The 14,889-nt window shown below is 42.6% G+C and overlaps 1 long non-coding RNA gene across 1 annotated transcript; it reads left to right on the plus strand.

The window, feature by feature from the left end:
• The first annotated feature begins 5,244 nt into the window (after positions 1-5,244).
• On the plus strand, positions 5,245-14,478 carry LOC148007016 (uncharacterized). The gene is made up of 2 exons (XR_015646071.1): positions 5,245-5,320; positions 13,627-14,478. It is a non-coding gene; the product is annotated as an uncharacterized LOC148007016 (long non-coding RNA).
• Positions 14,479-14,889: the final 411 nt, after the last annotated feature.

A 14,889-nucleotide genomic window follows, 5' to 3' on the forward strand; every position in this document is an offset into this window, starting at 1 on the left:
CCCCTAGAATTCTCATGAGATGGGCTGCTGTGACTGTGATACAGGGGTGGCAGGTAGGCTTTGATATTGAACAAGCCTAGGCTGGTGCCTCTGCTCACATGTGTGCCACCACCTTAGTTTAAGTCTACATATTGTAAACTCTGAGAGGAGGAAGGAGATCTTTCTACATAGAGGCTGTTCTCTGAACCTGTGTTGGCCAAGGTCAAGCCAGAGTGTATGAACATGCCAGTTCCAGCCCCTGAGGGTTCTCTGCCCCCCTGGTGTTTATTGTGCTTAATGTCTGGTGAGGTGAAGATGTGGTCCATGCTAGGAATATCTTTGAAGACAACTGCCCTGGCTGGGATGACAGTGGGGTGACTAGTGCCCCCAATCCCTGAAAGAATATTAGCATACTGTTGTGTATATAAGGCGAGCACCTTTGATGCTTGAGTCCCCGTGTCAACAATGAAGGTGTCCTGCAGTAAAGGCTGTTGAGAAGAATCCAACCGTGTTGTGCTTCCTTGCCGGCCGAGGTGGGCACGACATGTTACCTTAATTGTGTTCATGTATTCTTCTGTAACCCTCTCTCTCCGTGACTTTTAACATGAGGGACTGTCACATTTGGTCAAAGGCCTTTTCAGAGTCTACTGAGATGATCATGAGATTTTTTTAAATTAATCAATTTATTCATTTAATTTCAAATTATATCCCCTTTCCTTGTTGCCCCTCCACAACCACCCATTCCATCCTCCCCATGCCCCTCAGCTTGGCGTCTATGAGGGAGCTCCTCCATTCTCTCCCCTACTCCCACCTGACCACTCTAACATCCCCCTATGCTGGTACATCAAACCTCCACAGGACCAGGGTCCTCCTCTCCCACTGATGTCAGCGAAGGCCATGTATCTGGAATCATGGTTTCTTCCATGTATACTCTTTAGTTTCTGTTTTGTCTATCAGAGCTCTGGGTGGTCCAGTTAGCTGATAATGTTCTTCCTATGGGGTTCAATTCCCTCAGCTACTTCAGTTTTTCACCTAGCTCTTCCTTTGGGGTCCCCAGGCTCAGGTTGATGGTTGGCTGTGAGTATCTGCAGCTGTATTGGTCAGGTGCTGATATAACAGGGATCAGCAATACCAAGCTACTGTCAGTAAACACATCTTGGCATTAGGAATAGTGTATAGAATTGGTATCTGCTGACGGGATGGAATCCTAGGTGGGGTAGTTTCTGTATGGCCTTTCCTTCAGTGTCTGTTCCAGTTTTTATTTTGTGTTTACTTTGGACAGGAACATATCTAAGTAAAATTTTTTGAGATGGTCGTGTGTCCCAATCCGTCAACTTGGGGACGTGTCTATCTAGTTGAGGTGGTCTCTACAGGTTGTATGTCCCCTTTGTTGCATACTTCAGATAAATTCATCCTTTTTGCGTCCTGGGAGACTCTCACTGCCCTAACACCTGGGACTTTGTAGTGGCTACACCCAGGTTTTAATCAATTTCCTGAAAATCTAATTTGCCCATTTCCCTTCTAAAATCTGATTCTGTCCTCCCCAACCCTTGCATATTTCTCTTCCCCTCCTCTCTCGCTCCCTGGTCCCTGCCTTGCTCTACCACCTGTTATTATTTTGTTCCCCCTACTATGTGGGACTGAAGCATCCACACTTTGGTCTTCCTTGTTCTTAAGCTCCACATGGTTTTTGAGGGTTATTGTGGGCATTTTGAGCTTTTGGGCTGATATCAACTTATCAGTGAGTACATAGCATGTGTGTCCTTTTGCGTCTTGTTTACTCAGTCGGGTTAATATATTCTAGTTCTATCCATTTCCTTCCAAATTTGATGAAGTCATGAAGTCACTGTTTATAATAGCTAGGTAGTACTCCATTGTGCAAATGTATCACGATTTCTATATCCATTCTTCCATTTTAGGACATCTGGATTGGTTACAAGTTCTGGGTATTATAAATAAGACTTGTATAAACATAAGGGATCATGTGAATTCTTCTACATGCTCACTGACATTTGAACCTGAACCTTTTGTTGAAACTGCTGTCTATTTTACACTGGATAGATTTGGTTACTTTGTCACAGGTTAAGTGCGCATAGGTGTGTGGGGTTATTTTCTGGGTTGTACATTGTATTACCTTGATCTACCTGCCTGTCCCTGTATCAATAACTGTGTTTTTTTTTAATTATTTCTCTGTAGTACAGGTTGAGGTCAGGAATACTGATTCTCCCAGAGTTTCTTTTATTGTTGAGAATATTTTTCTTTATCCTGTGTTTTTTGTCATTCTAGATGAATTTGAGAATTGCTCTAACTCTATGAAGAATTGAGTTGGAATTTTCATGGGGATTGCTTTGACTCTATAGATTGGTTTAGGTAAGATGGTCAATTTACTATGTTTATCCTGCTGATCCAAGAACATGGGAGATCTTTCCATCTTCTGAGGTCTTCCGCAATTTCTTTTATCAGAGTCTTGTTCTTATTGTTCAGATCTTTCACTTGCTTTGTTAGAGTCACCCTGAGGTATTTTATATTATATGCGACTAATTTTAAGGGTGCTGTTTCCCTAATTTTTTTCAGCCCATTTTTCCTTTGAGTAGGGGAAGATTGCTGATTTGATAGAGTGAATTTTTCTAACTAGCCACTTTGCTTACATTGTTTATCAGCTGAAGGAGTTCTATGGTAGAATATTTTGTGGTCACCGGTTGATACTATCATATCATCGACCAATAGTGATATCTTAACTTCCTCCTTCCCAATTTGTAGTCCTTTGATCTATTTTTGTTATGTAATTGTTCTGGCTAGAACCTCCCATAAAATACTGAATAGATACTGGGAGAATGAGAAGGCTTGCCTTGTCCCTGATTTTAGTAGGATTGCTTCAAATTTCTCTCCATTTTGTTTGATATTGTCTGTTTGTTGTATAAGGTTATATATCTACATAAGTATATATGTATATAGTTAAACATCCATTCAGGTTAGATGTCCTCTGCCTTTGTAACACTGAATTACATTAATCAGGGCTGGTCTGACTCTCCATATTAGATTGGGGAAAGTTTGTGGAAACGCTGTACTTTTAAACTACCCCTGTAGTTATGCTTGCTTAGGTGGCGCAAATTGCCTGCTTACTGAAATTGAGCACACTGTCTTTGTTATTTTCTTTCTCCATTTTTAGTGTGGGTTTGTTGCATTACCATATATATCTGTGTACGTAGGTGCATGTGGAGGCTTGCCCTGAGGTTGACAGAAATTATCCTCAGATTACTGTCTGTTACTCATTGAGAGAGGGTCTCTCAATGGCTAAGCTGTTTGCCTTGTCTTTCTAGCATTTATGTAATCTTCAGTTGACCACTGGGCCATCTGTAGTGTGCATATTTATTTTTGAAAGTTACTGTCAAGAGAATATATTGTCCCTTTTCTACATGGAATTGTTTCTTGGTTTATTAGACTTTTGTTATATTTTAAGTTCTACTCATAACTTTTTGGGAGACTGGTTATAGGCCTATGTCACAAACCCTGCCCTTTTCCTTGAACTTACATTTAGTTGATGAGCACAGATTGGGTTTTAAAGTTCTGCTCAGACCACAGCGTAGGTGTAGCTTGTCTCAGCAGCAATACAGAAAATTACTGAAATAATATGCAACAAAGAATAAGTTTCACTGAAACATGAAAATTCTGATGAAAATTTAGTTAGGCAAGTTAGTTGTATTTTTATGCATGATCGTTTGTGTTTTCTTCTTGTCCAGCCAAGATGCAGACTTACCTGGCAGTTCTGGAGCCCCTGAAAACCTGATATTTAAAGAGCATCTGCCCCACTTTTCACAAGGTCCTGATGTGTCTGACAAAATGAAAGCCTCTCCTAAGTTAACAGAGCTTGAGAATGAACTGAACAGTAAGTGAGAAGAGAGAGGTCACCTGTACTCAAGCAGGTCTGACCTAGGCAGTGGATTTGTGGGAGTGGGCCTGAAGAAGAAGGAACAAATGTACTTCTAAGTGATGTTTAATTTCTTTTTCTGAAATGGTTGCAATTGAGAGATGTTCCAAATCCAAGAAACTTTGTTTTACTTTACCAAGAAAAATCCTGCCTAGTTCTTAGTGATTTGACTAAGGTGAAGTTTCCTGTTCTTGTTAGCTGTGGGGTTCTTGGACTCAGAGGGCAGAATGAAGGGCTGTAAAGATGACAGGGTGTTTCCTCTACCCTCTCTTCTCCATTGTCATTCCAAGGACAGTAGGCCTAGAAATTATCTTTCCCTTCTTTCTCCAAACTCCATTTGCCTACCGGAGATTGATATCCGAGAATTTCAGACAACTACTGTGTTATAGTGGACCCTGTCTGCAGGAGAAAGTCTCTCAGTGCAGGTGAAATGTTGCCTGTATGTGCTTTAATTTGCATGAGGTGGCTAGAAGGAGGTTTTTATGTAAGGTGCACAACACATCATTCTTCAAAAATGTGAGCCTCCCTATCTATTGTAAATATTTGAGATTGAATATCTAATTCATAATTTAATTTCAAAAATTCTAAAGAAAGATTTTGGATTTGATCCTAGGGATTTAATTTTAAAAATACAAATCATCATTAGACTAATCACTGGTGGAAATTAAAGATGACAGTTCTGTTCTAAAGTTAACTAATATTTCAGAGGCTCCAAAGGATCTAGAGCTCTCAAAGCATTACAGAGCTTTCTTGCTGGTAGGAGCAAAGGCGTCTGAGAAGAATGGGAGCTCGTGGGTGGCAGGCAAACACAGCTATCTCAGACCTTGAACATTTAATAAGGAGATGTAGATACACTGTCAGGAAAGGAAGAAGCGTGTTGCTGTGCCTCCTGTGCCTTAAGTGCTATAAGAACACTTGTCGCAGTTGAGTCTGCATCTCTTTCTCAGCCTAACAGTTATTTAATTTTAATTTAATTAACGGTGTGAGAAATGAACATAGAACCTGTGTGGTTGACTGAAGGACCCAACAAAACATTATCTGTAAGGTAGGCTCGCAAGATGGTAGAGCGGAAGGGGAAGGGCCTGCTCTCTGGGAAGTCTGAGGCAGGATCGCAAGTGGGCTGGGAAAGAGATGCCTCCAGGTGATTTGGGTATGCAATGCCACAGTAAATTCATTTGTATTTCTCAAGTACTGTGGCGACCTTGTATTTCTTGAGAGGACAGGAGCAAAATCCTGTGTTCAATGAACCAGTAAACTAGACTGGAAAATTTCTGTGGGTAGGCATAGTGCGCATGTGCATGAGTGGCCAGTGAACAATACCCGCCCCCCTCTCTCAGATTTAGCCACGCCCTTCATTCGTTACTGAGGGGATTTTCGGAACAGAGGTTGTGGCAGTTTCAGCATCAAATACCTGTGAGTATGAAGGGAGCCCAGGGAGTTTGAAACCGCCCATATCTGCTCTCAGGAATGTGGGAAAAATAAGAGAATTGGGATTGGCTTGTTAGCGCTCTTTTGTGAGTCTTATCTTGAGTTCCCTTGGGATGGAGCCCAATTAGGTCTGCTTCTTTTCAGGAATCTTAGGGAAGTTGACCTGTTTACTCCCCACTGTCTTTATGGCTCCTTTCTCCAACTGCCACTTGGGTCCTCTCTGACCTCTCATTTGCTGCATCAGCACATCAAGGTCTCCTGACTTGGCACCTCCCTCACCTATGCTGAACATCCACAGACTCCATACTGAGCAGGATTTGGGAGTACAGCTACTAATACCAAGAATTATGTAACCATACGCGTTCCCTTCTCAGAGCACACAGTAGAAAAAATAGACCGATAAAGTGAACAAAAATATAAACACTATGCCTGATAATGGCTGCCAAGCAGAGAGTCTGAACATTACATGATCTAAACTCAGCCCCACCCTAAAATTAGAGTCCATGTCTGGGCTGCAGGGACAGAAAGCTCCTGTTCAACAGGGGAGACTGAGGGATTAGAAGACAGAGGTCTCTGTGGAAAGTGATATGTGACCAGCCAGGGCTTGTGGTATACTGGAAACAAGGTAGAGGCTGAGGGAATGGGAGCTCAAGCCCCACCGTCCTAGCCAATATCTAAAGACTATGCTGTGACCTTAACCTGAGAGAAGACGATCTGTTCTGCCTCTTAAAGGTGAGTTTGTAGCAGGTTTTCTTCCTGACCAGAGAGGTGAGATGACTGCATGAGCAGCTCCTTATAAGAGAAGGCTTGACTTCCCAGTAGAAAACAAGGCACTTTGTGGGCATGCTCCAAGGGAAAGTGGTGAGAGCCACAATCAGCATTTTTGATCTTTGCAAATTTGCCTAAGTGGACATTGAAAGAAGAAACCTTTGTTCCAGCAACAAGTGTTAAGTTCCCTGGGGACCGCACAGCTCTGTCTGTTTCAAGACCCAACCCAGCTATCCAGAAGCTTCACCCTGGGACTGTACCTTAGCACCCAACTCAGGACCACTTTATCTCACCTCGAGAGACAAATCTTAGGACTTAATACTTAGTCCCATCTACCCCAAGATCGACCTGATCTTACAGCAGTGAATTTCAGGCTCCAGGACACACCAAGAACGCACACTGTAATATTTTTGGGCTGCCTGAAGAACTGAGCAGAGGTTTCTGTGGGCTTGAGATTGGAAGTCTTAGGTCCAAGAGTTGGTTCCAGTTCTCCTCAGTTTGTAGGTAGCTGATTCCTCTTGGTGTTCTGTGGTTTCTCCCTGCACCCTTTAAGTGTCCGTGGCTCTAGGGTTCCCTTCATAGGACCCCAAAGACATTACAACAGAGCCCACCTTTCAGGCTTCCTTGAATCAATCACCTTGAAGGCACTGTCTTTAAGTGTCACCTGCTGAGTGTCAGGGACTTCATCCTTCACCATATGAATTGGGGTATCTTGTCCAAGCTAAGGCACTGAAGAGAGAATCGTAGGGTCAGGGCAAACCTGACAGAAATTTCTCACAGAGCCCCATTCTAATTGGACCAGACTTTGTAAATGTGTCCCAGGTCTTTTTGGCACTGCTATCCAGCATTGTTCTCACGATATGACTTTGTCATTTATGGGGAGAAATTGCACAAAAGGCATCCCATGAGAAAGGAAGAACAAGGCAGTCAACTTGTAGATGGAATCCTATTATAAATGGCAGAGACCCTAAGGAATCTGCTAAAGTTTAGCATTGAACAGTGAGTTATACCAGACCAATGAATATGAGCTCTGTCAGCAGAAATAAAGCATTTCTATATCTTAGCAGTAAACAAAACAATAGTTGGGAAAATTTCTATGTCATACACCATCTTTAATAAAAATCAAAAATATTTTCAAATTACTTTGAGCAAGCATATACTAAACTTTTAACTATAGCTTCTATTATTGTTTGAAATCTAGGAAGTAAGTAAATTTCATCAAAATATTAGAGATTTTCATACTCAACAGAATACATTTAGAAATTAACAGTGTATAACTCATAAGTTTTCATTACTCAGTATATAACTCAGAGGTTTTCAAACTCATATCGTGGATTCTCTTTACCAATCAGAGTTTAGAAGTGCAGATAATGCTGTCTCCAGGTAGTCACACATACTCTGTGAGAAGATTTAGAGAGTTAATTCCCTAACAGGAGGGTCCGCATCCCAATCTGGAAACAGAATTCCCTTCAAGAGGGTCTAAATCACCTGCAGGTATGAGTAGCCCCCTCAGAGGAAGGACTGAATCTCCTGCAGGCGAGAATGACAAAAATGAGAGGATCCATAGGAGGAGGGACTTAATTTCTTCTCTGATGAGACTGGAGCACCAGCAGGAATTTGACTCTGTAGTCTGAGAGATTATTTTCATCATGATGTTCTGAGTTCCCTGAATCCACAGCTGGAACACTGAGCCACCACCAGGAACACTGCACCTGGACCAGTTGTCTAAGGGAATTAAATACGAATTTCACTTCTTTGGCTATTAAAATCCCACCATGCTCTAGCTTCCTTCCAACATCCACCCTTCATTCCCCACCATCTCAGCTTCTCAATAAATCCTTCCTCTCCTTGATTTTCCAAACCACCTATGTCTTATGATCACCTACACACACACACACACACACACACACACACACACACACACACACACACACACACACAGAGAGAGAGAGAGACAGACAGACAGACAGACACATACACCTGGCTTTGAAGGGATCAGATTATGTTTTTTAAGGCTGAACTGTTTCTGTGGCTTTCTCTGTAAACTCTGCTTCCCAGCTACATTCCATGGTACCTTCCTGACCAAAGGTTAAAGAGTCCAGAGTGTAAAGCTTGCACCCCTGGTAGTCCTCAGGTCTGGTGCTGATGGGCTCAGAGCCATGGGGTGTGTGAGTAGCCGGCCAGGCCTTGCTGAGGCTGACTTGTCTTGTCTCTGCAGTATGTGCCCACAAAACCGGAAGAGGGTAAGATATTCTAGATGTTGAGTTGCAGATGACTGTGAGCTGACTTAGAGTTGTTGGGAAACAAGTGAAGGTCCTCTGCAAAGGCAACCAGTGCTCTCAAACCCTGAGCGATCTCTCTAGTTCTTGCTCTGAAGGTTTTCTGATGTCCTGTTGATTACTGTCTGCTCCACCAGCCTGTTCCACAGGAATCAGTCTTATGATTGTGTAGCATCACAACACCAAAAATAGTTTAATCTCTTACTGGATGCCCTTAATGATTTTTACAAATGATAAAAATTGACTATATTTGTTTTTGAATATTGACAGTGCTTCTGGAACTAAACTCAATCAGCTAGTTCCTTTCACTTCTATCCATCTCACAAACTCACACAGTATATTCTTTTCTGTCCTCAGTGTACCATGTATTGCTGTAAGCACCAGCATTGTTAAGGCAAGCAGAAAGAGATTTATAAAACCTTCAGAATTTGAAATTTACATTCACTCATAGCTTGTGCTACACATCATTAATCCCACCTTTCAGGAGAGAGAAGGTCTCTATATTGTCCAAACCTCCCTTGTCTACAGGGTGAGTTTTAGGACAGCTTCAGTTTGTGGTGACACTCTATCTCAAATTAACCGAACAACAACAACCCAACCACACTCACACACAAACAAATGCATGGAACACACACACACACACACACACACACACACACACACACACACACACACACAGAGAGAGAGAGAGAGAGAGAGAGAGAGAGAGAGCACTGTCCAGTTGCTACCCTTCTCATTCCTAAAGTGACCTTTCAGTGTAATTGTATTTTAACCTCAACTTCCTCAGTCCTTCCAGTGTGGAGGCTTCTGTTAAACCTGCAGCAATTGACAACTGACAGCAGACCAGTTTCTGCTTCCTGGTGGGGAAATTGGGTGGTGTTGTTTTGTTATTCTGTACTCCCTTAGCCGACCTCCCTAGGCCCTGAGAAGATTCCATTCGCTTCCTTCAGAGGACTTTAGTGTTTTTAAGTCATACTCCACAAAGTAAGAAACCATTTGTTCTGACTGCAGCATTTAGGATCATGTTGAATAGGTACCAGCAGAATGTACGCTGTTTAAGAAGTAGGTCTGTGGGTTAGGATTAGCTGTAATTTTATCTGCTGAGTGAGTGAGTGTTTGCTTCATGTCCTTGCCCCTTTTGCCTTCTGTGGTACTTTTATTCCTATAGACTAAGGGGTTTTAGTTTGTGTTGGCTCCTTCTGCGATTTCAGTGTCCAATACCTCTAGACCGATACTGTAAGTGTGACCAGATTAACAGGGCTGTTGATTTTCCATGGAGATGCTTGTTTACATTTTTACTTAATCCACATCTTATGTGCAAGAGGAGGGAGAGCAGCTTGCTGGCTCTGCATCAACACACAGTGACCCAGAGTGAAGGTTCTCTCTGTTACTAATTCGAATTCCTGAATCACCATGACATTTTTCATGAGCTATCCTCCACTGTCTCGGGCATTTGAGTACTCCTTTCCCAGTTGGTGACTCTGTTTGGGAAGATCCAGGAGGTGTGCCCTTGCTGGAGAAAGAATGTCAGCGGGGCTGGGCTTTGAGGTTTCAGTGCTGTGCACCACTCCCTGTGCACTCTCTGCTTTGTACTTGTGATTCTAGATGTCATACCTCAGCCTCCTCCTCCTTCCACCATGCCCTGTAGTCATGGAACTTAACCTCTGCTAACACATGTTCTCTGAAATAGAATCACTAATGTCCTACTTGTTTTATAGTTTGCTGTGCTCATGGCATTTCTGTCACAGAAATACAAAGGTAACAAATGCAGAAGGTGACATAATGGAGTGGACTCTTGCTGTGTGACACCTCACGATGCCAGGTTGTTTCTTGTTTTGGGAAATATGTAAGAATTCCAGTGCTCTAAGAAGAGTTTAATGGGCTATACTGGCAGGCACTTGGGAGTCAGGAGTGCCAAGAGGTATTCAGACTGTGGAAGCCCAGGAGAAGGGGATTCAGGAGGAAAAAATGTTTGTAACTGGTCTAGGATAATTCCTACAAAGCTTTTACAAAAATGTGGCTTCCTTTCTGCCCACATCCTAAAAACTTATCTGAGGCTAAATTTAAAAGTAATAAACAAATTTCTTTGATGAAAATTTGAAGAGGGCCCAGTATGGCCTCGGTCTTACTGTGGTTATAAGTCTTCAATGAAAAAGAACAAATGGGGCAAAAAGAAATACAAAATGTAGAGTTTGGAAAGAAAAAGACACTGGGAAGATTAATATTATAGCCAATGCCTATACCAGAAGAGAGCCTGAAATTGCTTGGAGATTAGCACCTTAATAAGAGGCCATGTCTCCTCAGGTGAAGACATCACTCAACTAACTTAGTAATCTGTGGTAGAAAATGACTTACTTAGAGTTTTCCTGCTATTAACAGACACCATGACCAAAGCAACTCTTATAAGAAGAACATTTATTTGGGTTTGCCTTCAAGTTCAGCAGTTTGGTTCATTATCATCAAGGTAGGGGCATGGTAGCATCTAGGCAGACATGTTGCAGGAGGAGCTGGGAGTTCTACATCATCATCTGAAGGTTGCTACTAGAAAACTGATTTTCATGCAGCTAGGACAAGGAACATAAGGGTCACATCTACAGTGACACACTTCTTCCATCAAGGCTACACCTATCCAATGAGGGCTCATCTTTAAATAGCCCCACTCCCTGGGCTGAGCATATTTAAATCACCACATGAACATTAGGTATTTTCAGTTCCTGGTATAACTTTTGATCAGAAGCTGCTGCTACTGTGGTTCATGGGGCCCAAGTCTTTGTAGAAATCAAGCATCTTCTCATGTACTCTCATCAGTCACTGGAAGTAAGGAAGCTCAGCAAAGGACTGCTGTGTGGACTGAGACAGCTGAGCAAGTCTGCTTTGGGAAGGTGTGTCAATTTTTATCTCTACATAGAGACAGTATGAGGTTTACCTGACCTTACCTGGCCAGTTTTCATGTTTGGAACCCCTGGACCCTATTCATTGTCCGGTAGGAAAGTGTCATTTTGCACTCAATGTCAACTTGTGCCTATCGTGTCCCCAATGTTGATAGATGACTTAAGAATGTAGGTTTGAAAGGTGTCCAATTCTAATCTGGGAAGGAGAACAGCAGGCCTGAGAAGAACAGGCCTCATGTGCAGAGGGAGGTCCATCTGTACATGGTTGGGAGAAGTTCAGAGAAGGTTAGTCAAACCTGTGTATCCAGGAGAGCTCAGTTAACTGTGGAAACAATAAGAGTAAAGGTAACTTCGAACTTGGAGAAAGAGAAGGTTTGTTGCAACTGTTTGTGGACTGTGCTTCAGAGATGATGAGACATAGAGAAGCTCTGTCTTGGGTTCATGGCACTAAGCATGCTATCTGAGCACTTCATATCTTAAGTTGGTATGATTTTAGGGGTCTTACACAAAGGTTATCACCTTATCTACCAAGAGCATCTTGCTTTACTTCTAGCAGTCACATGAATTTAAATTTCCTACTTGTTTGTGTTCTTTCTTTCTTTCTTTTTTTTTTAACTTGAGTATTTCTTATATACATTTCAAGGGTTATTCCCTTTCCCGGTTTCTGGGCAAACATCCCCCTAATCCCTCCCCCTCCGCTACTTTATGGGTGTTCCCCTCCCCATCCTCCCCCCATTGCCGCCCTTAAAAACTCACTGATTAGTTTTAGCTGAGTCTCCTGGGAGACTTTGCTCTTAAGTGCTGTAAATTTTAAATATTTGGTGATTAACATAAATAACTATACATAGGTCAATACAGGGCCCACACTGACATCACCTTGCTATCTGGAGCTGTTAACTCCTGGGCCAAGGTTCTCAAATGTCTCTGCCTCAGAAAGAAATGTGGTAGTTTGATTTCATAATCTACCTACATTCCTTCTGTCACCCAGGATATCTGCTAGAATGAGAGGATTCTGTCCCATGCAGGACAATCTAGATACTGTTTCCCCAGCAGGAATGAAAGGACCACTTCCTGCCTCTCAGGGGAAGTCCCTGGTGTTCACTGTAATGTCACCCAACAGTCCCACCTTGAATCTGCTGTTCCACTTGAGCCTGGAGCCTCCCTTTTATTCTGGGAGATAAACAGGTATCTCCAGCTAGGAAGAGTGGTCCAAACATGAGATTTCGTGAGGGCAGTGAGAGTGGTGTATACACATTGAGGGTTTCAGATTGAATGATACTGAACTTAATGTACTTCCTATTAGAGTCATCTGTGAGTGACATGTGAGCTTTGTATTAAAATTTACCTTTAGGCCCAAGAATTCATGGTATGTCAATGCCCTACTTGCTTTTGAAGATATCCAAGGAACTGGATATAAAAGAGAAAATACAGATCAGAAAGTGTTCCTAGGTGTACAGCACTTGTTTACATGTGCAAGTCCTAGTGCCCAACTCCAAGAGCACACATTATGCCTTAGAAATAGATGATAAGCACTCTCTCTCTCTCTCTCTCTCTCTCTCTCTCTCTTTCTGTGTGTGTGTGTGTGTGTGTGTGTGTGTGTGTGCTTTTATGTGTATGTGAGAACCTGAAGGTGAGCTCAGGGTCTGCATGGCCCACTTGGGACAAGGATCCCACATTGTTTGACTCACATGAAGACAAGTATAATGTTGTTGGTGTGACCAGCATATAAACATTGGGACACGAGAGAACTATTTACAAAGCCAACAGTTTTGATTGATTTATGTGAATTGGGGCAGATTTGAGAGCATACTTAAGAGTTTTAAACTGTGTTTGAAAAAATTAAACAGTATTCTTGGAATAGTTTCTTTGGAGTAGACCACCGAAGGCCAAATTTTATCTGATTGTTGGTGAGCACCTGTGGGTTTTTGTGTTCCTTATGTAGTGTCCCTTGGGTTTTGGTCAGACAATGTAAACCTTATCATTTTCACTTTTTTTAACATCTCAAATGATAGCCCACTTTCCAGGTGCCACTCCACAAACTCCCACTCCTACATCTTCAATCTCATCAGTCCATCTTGCCACTATGATGGTGCACCTAAACCCACCACCATTTCCAAACCCACCATTCCAGCATCCTCCTATATTGGGGCATCACATCTCCACAGGACCAAGGGATTTTCATCCTATTGGTTTCAGATAATGCCATCCTCTGAGATATAGATATAGATATATATAGATATATAGATATAGATATAGATATATATCACATCCCTGTACACCCCTTGGTTGGTGGTCTATTTACTGGAAGCACTGTGTGGTCCAGCCAGCATATGTTGTTCTTCCTATATTGCAGGACCTCCTCTGTCACAGGACATCCACTGTTTAAGCACCACCACTACCTCAGGAAGTCCACTGTCTGTGTGTCAACTCCACTGTTACAGGACTTCAAGTTTCTCAGCATCTCAACTATCACAGGATTTCTACTGTGCAGGAGCTCAAGTGTCTTACAACGTCCAATGTCATAGGACCATCAATGTCACAAGAACTCCTCTGTCCAAGGAACTGCACAGTCCACACAACACTATGATTGCAGGACATTCACTGAGGAAACACCTCCACTATTGCAGGGCCTCCACTGTCCATACATCAACTCCACTGTCGCAGATCCCCCATTACTGCAGACCTCCACTGTCACAGGACCTCCACTGTAGGAGCACTACAACTGTCGCAGGATCTCCAGTGTCTTATAACCTGCTCTATCCCAGGACTTCCACTGTTGTAGCATTACCATGGTCACAGCAACTACACTGTTTCAGGACATCAAGTGAAGCTGGACCTCCAATGATGCTCCAACTTCTCTGTCACAGGATCTCTACAGTTACAGGAATACTCCTGTATCAGCAATTCCAATTGCTGGACCTCAGTTGTCACATGACCTCCACTGTAGCCGAACCTTCAATTTTGCAGCACCTCCACTAGAGGTAGAATGACCTCCCCTATCACAGTGCCTCCACTTTCAAAGGACCTTCACTGTCACAGAACCTGCACAATTTCAGTGCCTCCGCTGTTGCAGGACCTACCTTTTCACAGGATCTGCACTGTTGCAACAACTCTAATTGCACTTTTACAAAGGCATTACTGGTTATTAGATTTGAGGCTGAATGGAATGTGATGTTACTTTCGTAAACATAAGAATTTGTTCTGTGCGTCTTGTGATTAATGGCCACTTGTGCTAGGACCAGTAACTTATGGAAAGATTCCATGAGGTCATAGCACTCTCCACCTCACCTTGTGGAAACTGGTGTTTTTAGAGTGTGATAAACTTCAGGTGAAGGGATGCAGTCAGCAAGACCACGCTCTACAGTGGGATACACAGCAGTCATATTGAGTCCTTGCTGGGAAGAAAAGAAATCCAGAAGAGGGAGGAGGCTTAGGTTAGAGGAAGAATCATAAAATATTTAGAGAATATAAAAAGGTAAGAATTATGGGGAACTGGAAAACAGAGCCAGAGGAAGAATGAGCACAGAGCAAACTGGGATGGACAAAGCACAAATGTACCTGGGTTGTGCCTTCTGCATGTTCTCTGGACGATCGCCTTGTGCCTCATTTCTGGGAG

This window comes from Rattus norvegicus, chromosome 1 (genome assembly GCF_021556685.1).
Source record: "Rattus norvegicus strain SHRSP/BbbUtx chromosome 1, alternate assembly SHRSP_T2T, whole genome shotgun sequence".
NCBI lineage: Eukaryota > Metazoa > Chordata > Mammalia > Rodentia > Muridae > Rattus > Rattus norvegicus.